This window comes from Dermacentor silvarum, chromosome 1 (assembly GCF_013339745.2).
Source record: "Dermacentor silvarum isolate Dsil-2018 chromosome 1, BIME_Dsil_1.4, whole genome shotgun sequence".
Taxonomy (NCBI): domain Eukaryota; kingdom Metazoa; phylum Arthropoda; class Arachnida; order Ixodida; family Ixodidae; genus Dermacentor; species Dermacentor silvarum.
Window position 1 is genome coordinate 351,980,544 of NC_051154.1, and position 23,052 is coordinate 352,003,595.

Consider the following 23,052-nt stretch of genomic DNA (forward strand, 5'->3'; position numbering starts at 1 on the left):
AAAAACAGGAACCAAAGCTCGTTCCTCGTTCCTTCCCAATATTGAAACGAGTTCCCGTTACAAGTTCCTTTCATGCGAAAGGAACGCGTTCCAGTTACAGTTCGAACATTGGAAAGTGTCGTTACATTAACGTTACATTTGATTTTTTAAAATTAAAATATAGTGTCTGATAATCCTGAGGCGAAATAAAGTGAGCACTTTAAAACTCGCATCGAACTACGTATATTATACGGATCTGAACATCGCCGACAGCAGATTATCTGGAGATAAAAAGAATTCAAAGAAACGCTCCTAGACGACTTTGTTCAGGGATCACCGGACATACTCCAGGCATGTCTAACTGCAACTTTGGTGCTCGTCTATTACAAGTGCAACACATATGGCACCTTCCGTTTCGGTCTTCAAATGCGCAGTCAGGATACTGCGATTCAGATGTGCAAATAGAAAGTTACTCACATGCATCAAAGTCATTAAATTTCTTGCACAAGAAACCGCATCGAAATGAACAATACATAGGCGTTTAATGAATTCTGATTCAATATTGCAGTATAAGCGGAAGAAAAATGTCCACTATACATATTCGCAACTTCGTAAAGTCCCTTGTTTGAACTCAACAAGTGTTGCATCTCGATGTTGGTGTCCGACAGACGAACCCGTTTCTTCGTCAGCACTTCGTTGGCAATGTTGAAGATCCGTTCCACCGAAGCGCTTGAGGGTACTGCCGTGCTGTACTTGAGGAAAAGTTAGTTCAGTCCCTCAAAGTTCTTCATCAGTGACAGCGGATAGTCAACTGGTACCAGCAGGTACCGCGCCAACTCGTCCTGTTCCTCGGCTGGAAGAGTTTCATGCCCAAACGAGAAGAAATCTTCGGGCACGGGCGAGGTGGCAACATCTGCGCTGGCTGGTTTGGTGACCCCAGCCAACTCTGCCTTTATGTTGATGGTCTACAGGAGGGGGCGTCACGTGACAATCTTGAAGCCTAGTCATAAACAAATATAGCGGAGAACTCACGAAAAAAATGCCCTACAGTCACGTGACAGGCAAGCGGTAGTTATTTGCGCCTCACGCGGTCGCCCATCCGCCCTGCATTATGTGCTGCGTACGTGCGTGCGTCTGTTCAATGCCGTGGAACGTTTACAGAAAGAACGCCGTTCCTTCTGCCGTTCCTTTATAAACGTAACGAGTTACCATTACAGTTCCACCGACCCTTAATGGAACGGTGGCGTTTCTCCGTTCCTCCCAAAACGAACTAGTTCCAGGAACGCCGTTTCGTACAACACTGCACACAGGGCTGTTGCTCCTTTGTGCACGACTGCATGCATGTGTTCTTTTTTAAACTCCGTGTTGAATTTGTATGCCTCCAATCCAACATGTGTAGCTGGAACACATTGAGCTGGTCCTCCTGTATGATATGATGGACCCGTACGGGCTATGAGGGAGGAAGTGTAGTGGCCAGATCTCTACGGATTTATTTCCGCCAGCCGGGCTTCTTCACCGTGCACCTGCATCTAAATGCAAGAGCATTTTTGTATTCCGCCCCTTTTGGAAGGCCACCGCAGCCGAGACTCAAACCAACGCTGAGGCACCACGACGCAAGAAATGACTGAGCCAGAGCCGCGCGGGAAGTGCCATCTCGTTCGGCAAAAAGCATCCACACGACGTCGTCATTTCCGACACCACCGACATGGGCGTCTAACAAGCGGGATTTGAATTAGGAGTGTGGCATTGGAAAAAAAAAACGAAGTCATGTGTCTTGGTTACTGGAGGCCTCACATGACTCCATCGACATGATACTGAAAAGCGTGACATTGGAATAAGTGAAGTCGTCTGCAATAAATACTCGCGCCTCAAGATAGCAGCTGCAAGTTGTAGTAAGTCAGGTTGTTCCAGGAAGTTTTTAATTCTGAATGTCCTCAGGAACTCTCACAAGCGTAGCCATGTATTTTGGAGCTATTTTCGGCATGCAGTTGTTCTATGTGTCTACTATTTCGGGATGTAGTAGAACCGAGAGCGGAATTGAATGCCGTCCATTGTGGTTAAGTAGCGAAAATATATATATATATATATATATATATATATATATATATCTTGCCACAGGTGGGGAACTTACCGCAGGTGGAGAACGATCCCACGCTTTCGCATTACGCGTGCGATGCTTTTACCATTGAGCTATCGCGGCACCGTTTTCCCATCCACTCATTATCATTTCTTTAATTCAATTAGTAAGTACAAGTAATTTCCCCTATGCTGTGCTTGGTGTCATTGTTTGTTGGCTTCTTATGATATGATTAATAGAAATCGGGCCCCTCGGTTCCCTTTCTTCTCGTTCATATATATATATATATATATATATATATATATATATATATATATATATATATATATAAGCAACCTTTTACACAGGACGAGTGCTGAGTTAGAACTTATTCAAGTAAAACACAGACAAACGGCTGTATATCGAAAAGTGCTCGGGACCTCCAAATTCTTCATTATCCAGACCACTTCGGTTTAAAGGTCGCGTACCGTACTGCTCCCAATATAGCAGGCTAAGCACGTACGTTCAATAAACGAAAATCTTTATCTAACATGAATTCAAGAGAGACTTACTGAAATAAGTTGCTAACTTTTTCTGCACAATTCGCCTGGGCGACCATGCGACTGCGACTAACTTTTTGCGTCGAGGTTCACAGCAAGCTCAGTGGCGAAACGCGGGAGGTATGCAGAGTAAACATGCGGATCATCGAATGCTGCTATCGCCTCCCTCGCCATCAAAATTAATTGTTCGTTTACAGGACCTCCTTGATTGTTGCCTTCGTAGACATCGGCATCCTTTCCACCCTAGATGGCTCTGATGACGTCGTCGGTCATCAGTTACGATTACATCACCACTTCGTCATTAAATGCGACGTTTTCGTTAGTCGTCGCACCCGCTGACGCATTACAACAAGAAGAGCACGAGTCAAGTGATTTCAGAAGCAGTGCAGTGGGACTACTTCTGAATTCGGCACGCGCGTCAAGTTCGTATAGCTAGCGCTGCCGTTAGCGCTAGCGCAGAGCGCACCTCGGTGATCTGCGGAGGGCAGTGACATCACAGCTATATACGTGGCGTTCGTTTTAGAGCAACAAATCAGCCACCTATAGGGCACCGAATTCCGTCGCTCTACAGGCAAATGCGTTGTAGTGGTCTTCGTTGTAAAGCCGTTCACAATACGTATGAAACACAGTATTTTAGCCAGGACATGATCAATCCTTTGTCATGCAGGTTATTTCGCTGAAGAGGCGTTCATTGTAAAGGCGTTCGACTGTATTACCATATTTATGTGTGCTGTGTCGTACGAGTCAGCGCTCGTTCTGTCTACTCATTTGATTTTCATCTGTTGCACCGTTTAATCCCAAAGACTGTTCTGTGAATATGGTGAATAAGTCCATTGCTTGGCGGCGACGTTTTTACATTGTCTTGTGCAACACAATCGTGTAGCCCTGCGAGTTTAAATTTCATGTATATAGACTTGGGAATGCATTATTTGTTCAGAATGCGAGCTATGGCCCTACCCGGTGAGGCAAACGTTCCCGTATGAAGCTACTCAAGCATACCGTAATGCAATGCGTTTCACGTTCGAGTGTGCGTATCACTACTTGTTGCTGGGCTAGTTGTTTCATATCAAGGCATCGTGTAATGGGAAGCGAAACAATACGAAGACCAGGACACGAAAGGGCGTCACGCTCAAAAGAGTTTATTCACTATTTGGCAGAAAGTGCAAGCTTACGCAATTATATTTGCGCGCCGCAATCAGACCACGGATGTGAAATTGCGAAAACGCATGCTTATTCTAACAATCAATAAAACAATTTATGTTCAGTGCTATGCAGATCGAGCCACGGACGTATCGCTGATACAAACGTCTTCGTCTCTTTTTAACGCGATATGCCTCCGTTAGCCCACGTGCTAACGCATCTTTCCTTCTGCCGAGTAAGCGGATGGTATAAAGACTTGGCTCACACGTGCAGGAACCACGATGCCCAGGCAAATGCGCAGCAATCGTGTTGATTCGAAAGCATCAAATGGCCCATTGAGCGAAAAAGCCGGCGCCTGTAGCAGCGAAACAGCACCTAAATTTTCATTTGTTGCGACGCCACGTCACGTGCGTGCCTCGACGCAGCAGAGCGGACGAAAGGGAACACCAGCTGCCGTGCCAGGTGTTGCGTGAAGGGAGAGAGCATCACCGCGACGCCACGTCACCCTCGGTCTCGGAAGCCTGTGTTATCCGCGTGTTTCTTGTTCGCGCAAGCTTTCTCCTGCGTTCTATCTTTGCCTCGGTGATCGCTATAAAGCAATTAATGTATAAAAAATTCAGAACAAATTCGAAAGGAAAAACGTTGGCGGTAGTAAGTTTCGAACTAAGAAACCACGCTCAGAAGCAGAGTGTCTTACAACATGGACTAAACCAGTGCGTCCAAGATAGCGGGCCTGTGCACTCTGCTTTATGATGTTATGCTACTTGGACCAAAATTTCCATTGCCAAGTCCACCGTGACGAAAGCGGTGACGTCAAAATCAGCGCGGCTTACTCGGGAGCGTCCCCATCAGATTCTATGGCAGTCTGGCAAGGTAGCATGGCGTCACGGATCGAAGTACACCTGTCTTATGCTATCTAGGAAATGTTGACCGAGCGTCTCAATGCGCTCGCTTGCCCGCGAGGAGTACATAATTCGAAGGACGGCTCAACGGCGTTCAATTGGACATTAATGCTTTCGCATTCACAACTCATCAGAAGGGGTTAGGTGTCATCGGATTTTTTTTTCTTAGCAGAAAGCTCGTACTCCGTTGCCGTGTCATTCAGTGAGAGGCCTGTTTGGCTAATATATACCCTACGGCAAGTGACAGGAATTTCGTAAACCGCGCCAACCGCTCAGGCAACATACGGCCCATGGCATGCGCGCTTCTTCCCACGCAGGCCTAGCTCTTGCGGTACTTTAATGTCTGGGCACAAGGCCAGCCAGCTTCCATGGTGCCGAGAAGGCAACAGGTTAGCAACTTTCTTCAGGTTGTGAACAACTTTGCGCACATTCATATTTCAAAGCCAGATAATTAAGTGGCTCGTAATATTTATGAAATATTTCTTTCGGAGTCACACATACGAAGGCAATGTATGTTGCGTGTCGAGGGAAGAATGGTGAGGACATGCACAGAAAAGTACAACACGTATCAAGCAGCATTTAGGGATTCTGCACCTCTTGTGTCACAGTCGGACAGACCCATTCTGGAGGATCGGCCAAGAGCGGGCACACCCCCAACGAAGCTGTGTATGGCTAGGGTGCCATGTGATGTGCGTGTCTGTGCGTGAACGTGGACCGATCCCGGAGATAGTGCAACACCGGGCCGTCCTGCGGCGGAGGTCAAGCAGGCTTCAAGCACTCCACCCATAGTAATAATAATAATAATAATAATAATAATAATAATAATAATAATAATAAATAATAATAATAATAATAAATCAAGATGCATTGATTCAAGTCAGTGGATATATTGCAATCGTTTGTGAACAGCACAAGGACTAACGAGCAGAAGGCAATGTCATATACGCAAAGGACAAGGAAGGAAGGAAAATAAGAGGTGAAAGGCAGAGAGGTATAACCATGTTAAGTGCCCGGTTGGCTACTGTGCACAGGGGGATGGGGTAAGGGCAAAATGTATGTACAAACATAAACCCTTGACTCGCAAGAGAACAATGCCCTCCACTGTGGGGATGTCTGTGCCGTATACAAATGAAAGACGGAACTGTGATATCCACTGTGTATGTACCTCCAGGCACACCCAAGTGTGATATCGAGAAGTTCATGCCCACTCACTTTACACGGGTTAGGCGTGATGACATTACCCCTGCGATCATCGTTCGAGACTTCAACGAGACAAGTTCACTCAGTTTGTGCTAGAAGAGTTTAGTTTGAAGTGCCACGCCAACCCAAGTCGCTCAACTACTCAACAACGGTAGTGTACAGATTTAACTTTGGCCAAGAATCTGTCATAGGTTGTAACCGAACTAGTCAGTGTATATGACAGTAACCAAAAACCTTTTCGTCACGACCAATACCAAATGACGAAAATAAATACATGTATATATGTATACCCTTGTCGAACCTTGTGTGATGTGCTACAGCTTCGTCGGTCATCCACCTTAACAGAGTTGAATGTATCCTCACTTTTTTTTATGTGGTTTGATTTCTGTGGGAGCGAATAAACAGAACAGCGCAAACAAATTGACAAGGATAGACGATACAAGACCTCTCGTAAATCCTCAGCATTCTCAGTCGGTATTGGCTATTCGGTATTGATTACCAACATGCCATTTCGTATATTCTGTGCAAGAACGCCGCTTTCTACAGATAACTAAATGCACAAAGGAGGTCGGAATAGCTCGAAGCGAATTCTACACATCAAGTTACACATGACGCATCAGTAGGAGCGTTTTCTGGGGCCTAAAACGTGTTCCTATTTGTATACGATGCTAGAGGTCCGCGCACATATCATCCAGATTCGTAGAAGTGCTTGCACAGCGAAAAACAATGTACGAAGAAGCTATAGAATGCAAAGGAAATGGTTATGCGCAAACAAAAAACACGCACACAGTAATAGACGCGGATGAGCGCATTTTTTTTTTTAACTTTCAACTGACTTTATTTTTTCCTGCGTTGTCAATATATACTCTCAATGACGTAGGTACAACAGCGGTGATCACATGACACACTTCAAAGATTACAACGTGCCACGCAAGAACATCATCTCAGTTTCTTTTAAGAAATTGATGTATCACTTATACAGCCATCTCCTTTTGACGAAATATGAAAGGCTTCCAACAGTTCACGGGCAGTGGTATCACGGCTTTTGCCCAAAATTTTGATGCCTCGGAAATTTGGTACACACATGCAATGCCGGACGTGCGCAGGCAAATGCGCATTCTCATTATTTTTAATCGACAGCTTATGTTCCCTTGCACGAACGTTCACGCACCGGCCAGTTTGCCCTACGTACGTCTTTCCACATGATAGCGGAATTTCGTACACAACGCCAACCGCGCATTTTACGTAGGGCGGCTCGTGCTTTTTGCCACATCCTCCAGGATTCTTCTTAGCAGCACAAATCCTCGGGCAGAGCCCAGCGAGCTTACGCGGGACTTAAAAAACAATTGGCACAGCGTGCCTACTCGCAACCTTCTTCAAATTATGAGAGATGCGATGTATGTAGGGCCGATTACTGTGTCCGTGTTTTTTGTTTGCGCATAACCATTTCCTTTGCAAGTATGAACCAACTCGCCCAGCAGAAAGCTTTACTAAGCTCTAGAATGTCAATTAGGTTTGAACTACCCTCTTCCAGCTCGTTGTAACTGCGCATCCTAAGCGCGATCAAAATGTTGTTCCAAAATCGCCATTTCGTATCCTCACAAAATAAAGAGCGCAACAGAATAGATATAAAATAGCTCGTGATCCTTGCGATTGCGCTGGGTGTAGACGGGTGGCTTCGAGGACCGCGGACAGAAATATGTGGTGGTCTGCAATAACGTAACCGCGATATGGGTGTGTCTGGCTTGCGCAGCACGGCACAATAGATTTTCTCCGTGAATCTGTAGAGATCACTGATTTATCGCACATGGTTATCTACGCCATAGCATGCATAAAAGCGGAAATTTCCAGTGTTAAACCAACCGTATCACATGTGGTAATGGAGGGGCCCAAGTGCACTCGGAATTCGTGAGTATGCTACGTGGTAAAGATTACGATATGTGCGGAAAGTGAAAACAAAACAAAAAAGTCTTTTTTTTTCGAATATTGATATTCTAATCGAGGGCTGCACTGAAAAAAAAATCCGATGTTTCTGACTTTAGCATGAACATTTCCTAAAATTAAACTACACAGTACACATCTCAGACCCTTAAGATATAAAGATAACTATGCCTATGGGCATGGTTAGAATTACGCACCTCTGCCGTTAGCTAGAAACGGTGACGCCTCGCAGTTATTCAGTGTATACAAGTGAGCCCCTCATATCAAAAGCTTATTAAGCCGAAAGAGGTCTGTAATATAGTGCAAGAACACTATAAGCAGTAGCTCGTACAACAGGCATCGCTGGCCGTCTAAGGCACAGGCTGCAAAAGAGAAAAGAGGATAGAAACTGACGAACGCGGTGGAAACTACAAATTATAAATCAAGCACAGCGAAAGCGTGCTCACTGACGCATTTGAACAGTCGCAAGCAAACCTCTGTAATAATGGTGGTAAACAATAGTAGCCTACTGGCGGGTATCGTGTCGAGAGGCTCCCTCTCGCGAATCTTTTACACGTACACAGTCGCGTGCAATATGAGCTGAAGCACGGCGCTCATGGTTGGAGGGGCTCAAAGAGCATGTACGCCGGCGGCCACATACGAAAAATTGCCGATCTAAACACCACTCCAACTACTGGTATTTATGAAACCAATTTTTCGCTTGTCGACGCCGCCGTGTAGTCTTTGGGGCGTCTTCGACTTCGGGCACCGTGTTTCAGCTCTTATTGCACGCGATTGTACATTCCGCTGCACTCCGCAGACTACGCAAACACCTATATATTTCGCCTCATTTGCGACACGAAGCACGCATGTTCGAAACGCGGCACATGGCAGCTCACAAGGGTTCTTTGTGCCAGTCGGCATGAGATGCTTTCTCTGGCCGCATACCATAGAGTTTCTAAATAATAACAGTATAAAACTCTATGCCATACTAACACAGAAAGCCAGCAGATAATGAACCCAAGGAAAGCATAGGGGACGTTGTTGGTAGTTTTAATTGAGGTATGGAAATAATAAATTAAAGGAAAATAAAAGTAGACGGAAAATCAACTTGCCGCAGGTGGGAGCCGAACCCCACAACCTTCGCATTTCTACACTTCAATTAAAACTACAAATAACTTCCCTTATGCTTTCTTTGCCTTTATTGTATGCTGGCTTCTTATGGTCTCGAACATTTTATTATATTTTTGGTGTGAGGATCCGACACCCTATAATCATACTCTGTCAGATCCAATCCAATCCAATGGCTACCGCATGTGTGTTTTTGCGCCTCCGTCTCCTTTTACTTTTTCTCGCGCTTTTACAGCTCCGCCACCAAAGCTTTAGTCATCTCCGACCTCGTGAGTGCTCCCGGCGTCTTGCTACAGATTTCTACGGAGCCCCGTTTCCGAGAGTGACCGGCGCTCAGCCGAGTGGTCGCTTAGCTGCTGCTAGGCCTACTCCCCCGCTGCCCCATGGCTACCTCCTCGCCCCATTGGCTTTTCCACATCGGCGCAACTCTCCCACAACTGCAGTCACCCGCATTGCCCAACACCACTACCTCGCCATATTCCTCCTCCTCGCCGGTGACGTTTCTCCCAACCCGGGCCCGCCACAACCCACCTGTGCATCCTGCACTAAACGAGTGCGAGACGATCAAGCTGCGCTATGTTGCGATTCCTGTGACGGCTGGTTTCATCGTCGCTGCGTGCACCTAACTATGGCTCAGTATCGCAAACTGGGTTCCTGCAATGACCCTTGGCTGTGCCTCGTTTGCTCCTTGCCTCAGTTCTGCGACTCCCTCTTCACTGATCCGCAGCCGCAGCTCCCACACTCACCGAGTCATTGTACTACATCCCCCCCCCCCCCAAGCACGACTCCAGGACCCCCGGGAAGACCCTGCATGGCACTGGAACTGTGCTACACAAACTATCGGAGCGTGAAAAACAAACTAGTTGATCTGCAGTCCACAATAGCTGCCCTTCCAGCCAACACAGTTATCCTGCTCACTGAGACGTGGTTGGACCCTGGAGTGCTCGACGGTGAGCTCATGGATATCTCTTCCCACACTATCTTCCGTAGGGATCGCCGTGGTCGAGGCGGGGGTGTCCTCGTTGCTACCCCTGTAGGGATTTCCGCGCACCGTAGGCACGACCTTGAGCACGACGACCTTGAGGCAATCTTCTTGGAGCTTCACCTTCCCCGAGGGACTCTTCTTGTTGGATGTGTCTACTGCCCACCCAAGCTCCGAGATCGCTCCTACAGGCTGCTTGATGCTGCTCTGTCCACAGAAGCTACTAAGCCGTACATTGATGTAGTGCTCATCGGCGACTTCAACGCTCACATTGACTGGTGGCAGCACGACGAGCCTCTCTCCAGTGATGCAGCCGATGACACACTCCTTGATACCGTCACTACCGCTGACCTACATCAAGTCTGTCAGCATCCTTCTTACTCATCGCAAGGTCGGGCCAGCTTCCTTGACCTCGTCTTTGTCCGCAACATCAGCCGGGTCACCTCCTGCGAGGTCCTTCCTGGTCTCACAGGGAGCGACCATTCTGCCATTGAGATTTCTTATGCGACGACCCTACCACGCAAAGGTCACTTTGCACGAACGTTGTGGCATTTTGGGACGACAGACCTGGCTCATATGGCTCAGCTAGCTCATCTTTCTCCCTGGTGCTTAACCACTGGGAGTGACTGTTCCACGAATTTCGACCTGTGGTGCGACTTCATCCAAGCAATCCAAGCAGACTGTGTTCCTCAATCCACCAGGAAAGCTCTTCGACGAAGACCGCCTTGGATTTCTCTTGATATTATTAAGATGGCCAGCCACAAGCGAGCCTTATTTAAGCGTGCTGCGCAGCTCAAGTGCCCTGTAACACTAAAGAAAGCCAAGGATCTCCAGCGCTCAATGAAGGCTACCATCCAAGTGGCCCATGATGATTACGCACGAAAAATTGCTCTCAAGGCTAAGGAGGTCCCAAGCTCTTTTGGTCGTATATTAAACGCTTTCAGTCCACTTCCCACAAACCTTGCTTTATGGACAACGCCGTACCTGTAACCGAACCCTCATCGATAGCACGGTTATTTGCTTCGCAGTTTTTCATCCACATATAGCTCTACCACTTCTCTTGATCCTGATCTCCTTGCCCAAGAGGTAGAAACCAGAGTCACTACTCCTGCAGCCTCCATCAGTACCATCTCCTTCTCACATGATGACCTGCACGAGGCCGTGCGTTTCATTAAGCCGTCCCAAAATCCAGGCCCGGATTATATTGCTCCTTCCTTCCTGAAACTTATCTACCCACACGTATCCTACTCCCTCCTACTTATGTTTCAGTCTTTTATGGACAACGCCTTTGTTCCCCAGAAATGGAAGGAATCCTTTGTCACCCCTGTCCACAAGGGCCGAGGGAAGCCCACATGTGAGATGTCCAGCTATCGCCCAGTCTCAATCACCTCCATCCTTTGTAGGACCTTCGAGCGTCTCGTCAATCGCTTCATTATAGCCTTCCTTGAGCAGAACAGCATTCTTGCTTCCTCTCAGCACGGATTCCGTCCCAATCGCAGTTGTGAGACCGCCCTAGCCACGGTCGCACATTATGTCAGTTCCAACATGGATAGCGGCACGCCAACAGATCTGATCCAATTGGATCTCACTAACGCATTCAACACACTCGACCACGCCATTTTGGTGACAAAAGCAGCCCAAGCTGGTCTTCAAGGCACATTGCTCCTCTGGTTAGCACGCTTCGTGGTGGGACGCTCACAGCGGGTCCATTACCACGGATCGCACTCCGAGAGCTACCTTGCCCTTTCTGGAGTTCCCCAGGGTTCTGTGCTAGGTCCGACTCTCTTTTCCCTCTATGTTAACGACATGCCGCAGTCGAACGACGTTCTCCTGGTGCAGTATGCGGATGACACATCTATCTTGGCCCCTGTCTCATCGTGTGATAACTCCTCTGTCCACCTGCAAGACTACCTCACCCATGTTTTCCAGTGGGCATCGGTCAACCATCTCTCCATCAGTGAAACTAAGAGTGTCGTTCTCCGTTTTCACAACAGCAAAAGAGCTACCTCGCCTGTTTACACGCTTGAGGGCTATGTCCTGCGTAATGTTTCCTCAGCAGCAATTCTAGGAGTCACGTTCACCCCAACTCTTGATTTCTCACTGCACGTCTCCAACGCAGTGGCCAAAGCGCGTCGCACACTCGGTTTCGTGGTAGGCACGTCGAAACCGTGCGGCCCGGATGCTTTCCGTGCACTTTATACTGCCCTTGTGCTGCCACGACTGGAGTACTGCTCTTCTGTGTGGAACCCCTTTCAGGTTCACCTAACCAATATGCTGGAGAGCGTCCAGCACCGTGCCACCCGGACATTGTTCACCCGCCTCGGCTGCAGCCGCGAAGCACTTCCACGGTATGAGGCACGACTGCAACGCCTTGGATGGCAGACGCTCCAGCAGCGGCGCACTGTCGCCCGGATAGGCTTTCTCTGCCGCTGCCTCGATGGATCCCTTGACGACTCCTACATCAGCTCAGTCGTCCGCTACAGCAAGCGAACGGGTCAGCCCGAACCAATGTATGCGAGAACAGTCCGCCACCAGAATTCACTCATTCCGGCTGCAGTGCGGGACTTTCTTTCTGCCCCACGACATGTGCGAACACCCCTCCCTTCGGACCGTGCGTCATCTAGGGAGCTGTGCAAGAAGCCTCCGTGACCGGGCCTAGATCCTGAATTAGCTGGTCAATCATTTGCCTTTTGTCTACCATCCTCCACAGTGTTTTCATCCTCCTCCCCCCTCCCCTGGGTGGATGGCTGGCAGGCGCTCCGCGTACGGGTTTGTACCTATCTGCCACGCCTAGCACGCCACCCAGGGCGATCCCCCTCTTTCTCTTTACTCCTCTCCCCCCCTTTTTTTCCTTCAAGTGCAAATAAAGATTATTATTATTATTATTATTATTATTATTATTATTATTATTATTATTATTATTATTATTATTATTATTATTATTATTATTATTATTATTAGTTGTTGTTGTTTTGTGCAATATTATGTTTGCATCAGGTGCATCATCATTTAGCTCACCTTCGCGTCATAGAAAACCAGGTTCCTCTTGAACGGATCCAGATATGCTTTTTACGAGCCTAGTCCAATGAAAATTGCAGTAATTCTTGCACGGACATACTTTGAGTAGTACGTTCAATTTCATTATCACTTAGGGCATATGTAAAGGTTAAAGGTGCTTTTTTTTCTGTGTTGTAATGCTCATGCTCAATGTTCTACACAGTTAGTATACACTAATTCTATGCTGCTTTATTTAGGTTGACTTCCGTGGCAAATTCATCACACCACTTTTCAAGAGTTAGCAGTGATTCGTTCAGTAGGATTTGGTCTAAAACACTTCTCAAATTTCAAAAAATAACACAATCATTTGCAAATAGTCTGACTTGAATTGAAGGTGCCATATCGTTAACATATATTAGAAATAAAGTTGCCCCTAATATCGAACCTATATACTATAACCTAGGGAGCCTTAATACAAGTGCTGTGAAAGATCTGGAGCACGTCGGCCTGGCTTGGCGAGCCCTTCGGCATGGCCTTCTCATCGTGGCCATCGCTTGTCGCCCCGTCTCAAACACGGCCTCCAGTTCTCTCACCAGGGCCTCCTAAAAGGTTGATGAACTTTTGTAGCTGTGGTGAGTCCTCTTTATTGTGGAGCTGGATGTGTATAATCTTCAACCAGTGCAGGTTGGTCTGGCAGATAGCCACCAGCTCCGTAAACTTGGGTGACCTTTTCTATCGAGGCCCCTGAGACGCATCCTTGCCAGAGGTGACAATCTTTGTGCAGGCTGTTGCGGATGAAGATATAAGAGCGCGTGCTCTGGCCCAACAGGCGCTGATGTTCCTGAATGTCTGAATCCGAGTCGAACTCCGTAGTGCCTCCACAATTCGTGGCAGGGTGGGCCTTGTGCGGGGATCGTCTTGGGAGGTTTCTGGGCTGGCCGCTGAGCGAGGAGCTGTCTGACGGGCTCCCGATGAAAGGCCAGTAGTCGTCCCCAAAGTCCAGCAGCTTCTTCATCTGGTCCTCACGTGCAGTCTGCTCGGAGTAGGTGAAGCAGGGCTCACTTAAGTATGGTGGGTCTTTGTTGTCGTCCCGCTCTTGATCCGAGACTGAGTTCTGCTCCTCAACGTGGGCCAGAATGGGCGACCGCGAGAACAGGCAGATTTTGGAGCTGATCTACGGAGGGCAGTACTTGTAGTTATCTGAGCCCGAAGACGAAGACGCATTCTGCAGTGAGCCAGCGGTGCCTGTTGAAAGGGATGGTGCCGAGGTGCGTCTCAGGTGTCTTCCGCTGTCATCGCCACATTTCTGCCGCTTATGCGCCGACGGAGAGCCAGAGAGGGCCTCGAAACTCGAGCCAGAGCGCAATCCCCGCAGGCCACGGGACCTTAGCGATCGGCCGTCGGGTGACGACAGGGCTTTCTGAAAACTTACTGAGCTTGAACGTGGGCGAACATGTGCCTTGACTGTCGACGTATGTGTCATCAAATTCCGAGCCATCCCTGACGTCGAGTGTGGGCACAGCTGCAGAGCTCCACATGGACCCAGCTCTATGACGCTCGAGCGACGTTGGTGCGAGCGTTTCTTACGGAGGCCTTGGCACAAGACACCTCTCGGTGCTGCTGCGTCGTCTTCAGAGAGGGCCAAGCCAACCTGTACAATAGTCTCCACAAAACCAGTCCCAAACTTGCTGAGAAGCGACATACTTCGTGACCCGTCCCGGCCCTGACTGCTGCTGCCACGAGAATAATGGCGAGATGGGGCAGCTCCATCGGACTCGTCGCCGAGTTCCTCGGACTCGTTGTTCGTTGTGTACTCGCCGTTGGCATCGCAAGAGCTGTCCACGCGACCCTTGTTGCCCCCTGCCACGGATGCGTCCTCTTCTGTCTCATCATCTGTAGCTGAAATCAAAGGCGCTACCTCGCAGCTCTGAAGACAGCGCCACACCTGCTCCGACTTGACGTCGACACCGGTTGCACAGACCTCTACATCGCCTGCAAGCTGTTCCAGCGCCGCAAAACCCATCATCTCATCATCCAGCCGCCCTGCGGCGCCCGCAACGTCATCTCTATTGCGGTCCGAGAACGGTGCTTCTTCGAGCCGTGTCATCGTGTAGAAGTCGACGTTCGAGACGTTCGTCAGGATGAGCGGTGACGCCTCATACGCCCCTTTCTCGTACTCTTCTTCGTCGGCCACCTTGTACAGATCGATTATGCCGGTGCCACATTCATCGATGCCGTCCCTTGCCAAGTCGTCTCGATGCTCCTGGAAGACCGATTCCGCTAGCTCCGGGCTGTAGCTGTAGATCCGGATGCAGTCCTCGCTGGAGACCTGTGGTGAGCTCTCGCTCGAATACCCAACATCGTTGAACACCTCGAAGCGCCGCCTTCCCTTGCGTGCCAACTTAAGGTCCGTGATGGCCGTCTGCCCAACGGTGACGCAACTCTCGAGCCTTTCGGGTGGCACAGACTCGGTCGGAGGCAGAGCGATAGGGGTGAGCTGATTCTCAGCGCGGGGTTCCACGGTGCAATTGTGGCAATTGCTGCCAATTTCCATGGTTCTGTCGCTTGCTGTGCTGCTGCCGCCGTCCCATTCACAGCTCAGGCGCGGCTGCTTGGTTTTGGGCTCATAGCCGAAGCAGAAGTCACCACCTGTCTCCCAGATACCTCGTGACCCCTGCAGAAGCTGTTCGAGCATGCGCTGCCACTCTAGAGAACGGAGCCACAGGGCATGCCAACGCTTCTCGACGTTCGCGGCGACGCGTCTGATCCACTGGGCATCGTTGACGAATAACTGCTGGAGCGAGGACGCGGGACACTCGGCGGCGCTGTCTAGGGCTGCCGGCTTGGCATGGGATGGTGGGAGCTGCGGCGGACTCGGGGCCGAGTTCTCGGCAGCCGCGTTGTTTCCCGCGCGGAGCGCCTCGCACGGCGTCAGCATGGACTTCACCAGCACACTACGAGACTCGGTCTCCTACTGCAGAACGCGCAGATGAGCAGGCAACATAGCCAGACTAGAGCAAGCAGCAGAAGCACGCATGCATATCCAGCATGGAACTGCGGCAACCACTTCCTCTTCATCTCGGCGGTGACAGGGAAGAACTGCTGCCGCGAGGCACGCTAAAGCACAATCACAGCGACATCGTGGCCAAGAATCAGGCGGAAGTGGAAGCGCAATTTGTTATTTTACTTTTCTTTGGATCTAATCAATACTTCTCAGAGGTGTTTCTTTTTAGATTTCACTAATTTTCTTGCTTACTCATTCTTGGCCCATCCCTCATAGCCAGAGTTAGGAACCGGGTCTACCCCACACTGGCGCCTGAAGGCTGTTTCATATGCATAGACTAGGGCGAGAACAAAATTTATGCAGTCGGTTGAGTGGAACAACGATTTGTGTGGAAAACTTTCACATGCGTTTACGACGGCTTGATTTCTGTTGCAGCGACACCGGAAGTTTCCGCCTACTTTCAGGTTATTCATGCCCCTCAGTATTGTTACAATAAAACAACACGGGAACCAGTCAGATGTTTAAATCTTCTTATTTATTGATCAATACAGTAACTATAGCGTGTTTTTTAGGCTTTTTAGAGATGTGTGCCTTAAGGATTGCTTAGTCCACCGCTACGGAGACGCCTTTACAACACGTCGTAAATTAACTTCGGCAGAAAATTCTATATTTCGAGGGCGTTTTCTGTCGCTCGCGCTCAACACCGCGCCGATCGCTGAGACTGCGGTACGGCGCTACCTACTTGGGGGAGCCTTGATAGCGGTGAACTGCGACGGTCGTGGCGGCCGCGGAGCGACGGATATAGCTGTGATGCTGAGTGAAAATCGCGCCGTGTCAAACAGCCTTGACGCAGAACCCGGCTTCGCCCCGAGATGGTCCGTACATGAACCTGCGGGAAGCCATGACACATGGTGTCAAGCACGCAGTTGTCAAGCCCACAAGGAAAAGGCATATTTATCGGCTATATAACCTCTGACCAGACGCATTTACCGCGAGCACGCGCCATTGTGTAAGGATGACCAACCCCTGCCTTTTTTATGCTTTTCATGTATTTTATGCCTTTCACGACTCACTCTAGCATGCTTCAATGTTTGTCTATCGCAATAATAAGTAGCTGATATAGACAGCGCAGCGTGTCCTTTTCCGCGTTCCTTCACCTGTGCTCATGTCATTATTACTCATTAGCGCTGCTCCCGCCTGAAAATGAATCAGCAAGGAGCCGATGCTTTCACCTTAACGAACCTAATATAGCCATTTCTACCACAATATATAAATTGTGACAGTAGTGTGGACAGCCTTTATTCATTCAGACCCAGAGACTCGTCGAAGACAGCGCATCCGATGATGATGATGATCACGCACACATGCGAGTAGGAGGAAGCACATGTATACGGCTGATGACAATGTGCAGGTAAAGAAGACTTGCCATAACAAACTCTCTCTCTCTAGAGAGAGAGAGAGAGAGAGAGAAAGTTTATTATGTATATATCGACCCTTTGCGTGGGGATCCCGTGGGCGTCGCCCTGTTCGATCACGTGGTGACGTGTCCATTGCTTGCCTCAGCTGCCTCTGTTGCTTCCGTGTTTACAATGGATGTACATGACGCCCGGTGCGGCTCAGGAAACCTCTTTTTATTGCGATAGCAATTATATGGACACTTCAACCGGATTTCTGCCGTCGGCGTCGCCGTCAGGTTCCCTATAGATAAAATCTTCGCCGCGCGCCGTATGCCCGAGGGGAAGCGTGCGGGGACGCGCGCTATCACGGAGAGCGAACGCACTCAATCTCCCACGCGCAAGCAAGGAAGCGGGAAGCCAGCGCCGGAGGGAGCTGGGGGGGGGGGGGGGGGGGCGCACTTCTACTCTGCCAGCAACCGCGCTCGTCGCTCGCTCGCACCGTCGCTTATCTCCACACGGCTCTGACCTTTATGCGCCGTGCATTCGCCGCTCAGTTTCCGTTGAAGCGATAGACCGCACCTACCTTCGCCCGCTGCTTGCTGCCAGCGTTTTGACAGTCGTTGTCTGCAATCATTCAGTGTGATCTATTCATGTTTGTTTGTGCGCGCTCACACCACGCTTGTTCATTCAGTTAGTAATAGTCGGGCCACATTTTCCAACGCACGCTACACATGCAATGCTGCCCGGATCGGCAGTGCAGCGCTACAGGTGTGTCCCTTCGCACGCGCTGCCCACGGGAAGCGCTTATCATGAACACCACCGTTTCACACGCGCCTTCTCGTGGTCATCGAGTCTCTCTTCATGTCGGTCTACTTACGGCGCAGCACACCTGCTTACTTAATCAGCTCATGCTTACTACAATTCATATTGCTACCAAAGCCGCTCACCTTACTTCGTATGGCATTGCTGTGTTGCTATCGCATTCATTGCTTCGCCCTTAGGGCGAAACTGTGACATTTTTTCGGAGATATAGTAGACGCTGGCTAGGTGAACGACACGAAGCTTTGGCCACAGCTTCAGAGGACATGTAAAAGCGCTTTTGGAGCTCATTAAGCTTTGTCCAAACGGCGCAAGCAGCGGATATGGTGCTTGTTCTAAAAGCGAGGTTAAAATGTATTCCAAGCTATCCAAACTTTCCGCTTATGAATTGAATCAGGATCAGTGTGTTTTGCCTTTCGTTCTTTATTTGGCAAATACTTTGAAGCAGCGGCTCGTCACGTTTGTGACTCAGCGAAGTTCTTCGGTGCGGTCACTATCTGATTATTTCCTGCCTAATCGCTAGCGGGTGTGCTCATTTGTAGTGGATTTGTTCTTACTGCACACAAGGCTTCGAACGTAGCTGTTCTGTACTTTGTAATAGCTTGTACTAAAAAGGTATTATCTCTGGCAACTCGCTTAATTACTCCTGTGAACCGTCACGAAACGTTCAGCTTCGACCACTCGCGTGCTGTCCGTGTAGTCGCTGTCACCCATGCTTCGGCGCATTGATTCAAGTGTGCGCCTATTAGCATATTCTTAATACGTTGGGTGATAGAGTGTGCGTAAGTTAGCGTGCGAGTTGGAATAGGTGTGTGCAGATAACATGCGCGAAACTTACTATGCCAGGATGCGGCGCTACTCACTGTCATTGTTTAATGAGCGGTATTCACTATTGCCAACAAACCGGGGTTGAAATCCTTTCTTTGGAGGTTTGCGATACAACGCTGGCGGAAAAGTGCATTTATTTTTTATCCTCGAGGAAAGCCGTGCATCGCGAAGGGCCGGCAACGCAGAAAGTCCTCATGTAGCAGCGGTCCGTGCAGCGGTACTTGCACACGTCTTCAATCCACCGCTCCACACGTTGCAGCGTGAATGGAGCACAGTGCGTGAGCGAAAACCCAGTTGCATATCCGACAGCTGATCGCTCAGAAACAAGGAAGAAGCGGTAATGGTTTCGTGTCCGTGCGCTTTCGCTGAGGCAACGTACACGGCACGCCGCAAAAAGCGCCATCCCGTTTCTTCCGAACAAACTGCTCCGCGAAAAGGGTCAATATATATATATATATATACGTTTCGGTAGCACCCCCCGAAAACCAGAATCCTGGATAAACGCCTGCTGATATTGATACTTTGTTCCGTTTGTTCATGTATCTCCATTTCGACAAAAACTAAAAATGTGTTGCACAAACTGCACGACCCACCGCGGTAGTTTAGTGGCTATGGCGTTGTGTTGGCTTGGTGAGCTGGAGGTTTCGGGTGCGATCCAGGCCTTGGCGGCCGCATTTCGATGGGGGCGATCTGCGAAAACGGTCGTGTACTTGGTGGGATCTAGGGGCACGTCCCCGGCTGGTCATACTAAAACCGGAGCTACTGACTATATGATGTGCCTCATAATAAACTGGTGGTTTTGGCCCGTAAAATCTTTAAAATTTAATCTTTATCTTTAGGAACTGGGCGCATAAAACTCTGCCTTGCCACGCAGCAGTCTGGTTCGTGCTAGACGTCAACCGGGTCCTTTCGCGTGTAGAGAGAAAGAGACCGGTGCCACTATATACGGCCTCTCCGTATTTTGTTGCTGACTCACTGCACGAACTTTTGGGACAGACATCGTGCGGTACGATAGGTGTATGTAACTTTTATAGAGTAAGTTGACTTTCCTGAATGACAGCGAGGCGTCGATGTTAATTGCTAGAACGCAAAACGATGCGCTAAAGAGCTAGTCACGTTTTCTTCTACATGCACAGTAATTGGAAGACTAAAATCAATCATGTTGGTGACATAACCATCTCCATATCCGCGAACAAAGAAATTGAAAGTCATACCTGCCCCGCACTTACTTTTATTTATTGATTGATTGACTGATTGATTGAGTGATTGATCTTCACATCCTGAGGCAATAAAGCGGCTTTTAGAGACGCCATATTGGAGGGCTCTGGATTAATCTTGACCGCTTGTTTGTTTGTTTGTTTGTTTGTTTATTAATACTGTTAACCCCGGAAGGGTCATTACAGGAATGGAAATACAACTAGTATTTGCAATGCAATAAATAATTACACGCGCAACAATAAAGACAACAACAATAATAATAATAACAATAAAGACACACATATATTTACGGTACTAATATGCCGAACACAATCCGGAACTTATTCACCCGAATAAACAAGAACATGCAGCTCGTTTAAAAATGCATCTATGGAAGAGGAAGAAACCAGTGAATCGGGCAGCATGTTCCACTCCTTAATTGCTCTAGGAAAAAAACTATATTTAAAGGTGTCATTTCGTGTTAAAGGGGGTTCAATATACATGCTGTGTCTATGTCGGAAGCGTGTGTTGGGCGATAATTTGAAAAAGTCGGAGCCGTTAATTTTAAGTTTATTGTGAATGATCAGGAACAGGAATTTTAATCTGTCCACTGTTGTTATAATTTCTAGGGCAGGAAGATTTGCGTTCCGGCACAATTCACTAGGAGAGTGACAATAACGATATTTGTTAAATATAAATCTAGCTGCTAGGCGCTGGACTCGATCTAGTTTGTGACGATTTGTAGCCGTATAGGGGTCCCACACTATTTTTGCATATTCTATAATGGGTCTGATTAAGGTCTTATATGCCAAGTTTTTTATTTCAGGTGTACCACTACGTAGGTTACGTCTGAGACTCCATAGAGCTCTGCTGGCTTTTTTGCTTACCATGTCTATATGTGCGTTCCACCTGAGGTCTTCAGTAATTAGTACACCTAAGTATTTATGTTGAGTTACCTTTTTTAGTTCAATGTCACGGATTTTATAGCTGTTAGCATGGGTGACTCTTTTTCTTGTTATGGACATGGAAACAGATTTTTCTGGGTTTAGTATCATCTGCCATTGGTCACACCATTCCGCAATTTTTGTAAGCTAGCTTGCAGTTCCAGTTGATCGTCTAGTGATGTTATCCTATTGTATAATACACAATCATCCGCAAATAATCGTAGTGGGACAGTTGCACAATTTGCAAGATCGTTAATAAATAATATGAATAGGAGGGGCCCTAGCACACTGCCCTGAGGTACCCCTGATACTACTGGTACGAGACCAGATTTACAGCCGCCTAGTTCGACGAATTGTTCTCGGGACTGAAGATAAGATTTGAACCAGTTAGTTATATTAGAGTTTTTAAAGAAAGCCTGAATTTTCAACAACAGTTTTGGGTGGGAGACTTTATCAAACGCTTTGGAAAAATCCAAAAAAATGAGATCCATCTGTTCGCGGTTATTGATTGTTTCAGAGAGGTTATGAACTAGTTCGACAAGTTGCGTTATGGTAGACAGACCCTTTCGGAATCCATGCTGAGACGGTGACAAGACATTATATGTTTCGAGATAACTTGAAAGGTGTTTACTGATAATATGCTCCAGTAGCTTAGAGCACGTGCTGGTAAGGGAAATGGGCCTGTAGTTTTCTACATTTGTCGTGTTACCACCTTTGTGAATAGGCACTATTTTGGCCTGTTTCCAAGCTTTAGGAAAGGTACTTTGGCTAATGGATGATTGAAATATGATCGTAAGGTATTTAGCTATCCACTCAGCGTACCGGTATAAAAACTCATTAGGAATGCCGTCTGTACCTACACTTTTCTTAACATTAATACTCAAAAGAAGGTTTAGGACACCTGCTTCATTAATTACGACATCATCAGCAGAAGGACGATCAGGAGAAATAGGCAATGTAGGTACCGTTCCGTCGTCACGAGTGAATACTGAAGAGAAAAAAGTGTTAAAAGCTTAACCTTAAGATTAACCTGAAGTCGCCCTTCGGCTCGCCCTTAAAAGGGCGAGCCGAAGGGCGACTGTAAGCTTGTGGCTTTTAACATGTCACAGAGACTAAGCATACACAAGCTTCGTATATGCCCTTCATCGGAATGCGGTCACCGTGGTAGGGAATCGAACCCGCGTCCCGGCGCTCAGCAGAACGCCATCCTGCAGCCACTGATCCACCGTGTCGGCTGTCTTTTGGTCGAGTACGATAGACAGTTGGCAGATTGTGTTGTTGCGCTCTTCAGCACGCGTCGCAGTGATATTCATTCGACCTTGAATTTGCGGTCGATTGTGCAACATCGAATCCATCCGCGGCTACCCGATACCAACTGATGGCGTCGCTGATATAGTGCATATAGGTCTTCCGTCTGAGGTATACGGTGGACGTTGAGGCCGCGGATCACGTGTCTCGAGGTCGTTTGCCTGTACTTTTGTTGCTTTCAGTAACCCCGGTGGGCCTATACAAGGCGCGTCTCATTTGGGATTCGGCACGGGAGCGTGCCGTTGCCATGTGAGGGTGGTGAGGGCACTCGCCCATGTTTGGAATTCCCCCGCAGCCGAACGGCGTATCGATCGAGCCGTCACATGGCGCGCACGGGACGGCGGATGTGCCACTCGCTACGCACCGCTGCAAACTAATATCTTCGACTAAAGGGAGGCGCCTAATTGTTCGAAAAATGGCACCGGGCGGAAGAAGATTAACGGCCGTACTCGTGCGTCTCTAGCGTGGTCCGTTTAACTGCAGGCCGCGTCGGCGTAGGATCGCAAAAACACGCGCACCTGCATTTAAGCAGGACACTCGGGCGATCCCTGTGCTTAATGTGCTGTCTTCGTTGTTTGTTTGTTTGTTTGTTTTCGCGTTCTTTTCTTCTTCTTTTTCTTTCGTGCATTGTAGTTGCCTAAAACGCTGGCGTGTACTTAAAAGCAAATATACACGAGCCACCTTCTGT

At 48.4% G+C, this 23,052-nt stretch overlaps 2 pseudogenes; both read right to left on the reverse strand.

Annotated features, from left to right (window-relative positions):
• Positions 1–5,341: 5,341 nt before the first annotated feature.
• Positions 5,342–5,479, reverse strand: LOC119437940 (U2 spliceosomal RNA; annotated as a pseudogene).
• A 7,955-nt stretch (positions 5,480–13,434) lies between these two features.
• On the reverse strand, positions 13,435–16,344 carry LOC119444793 (uncharacterized; annotated as a pseudogene).
• Between the last annotated feature and the right edge of the window lie 6,708 nt (positions 16,345–23,052).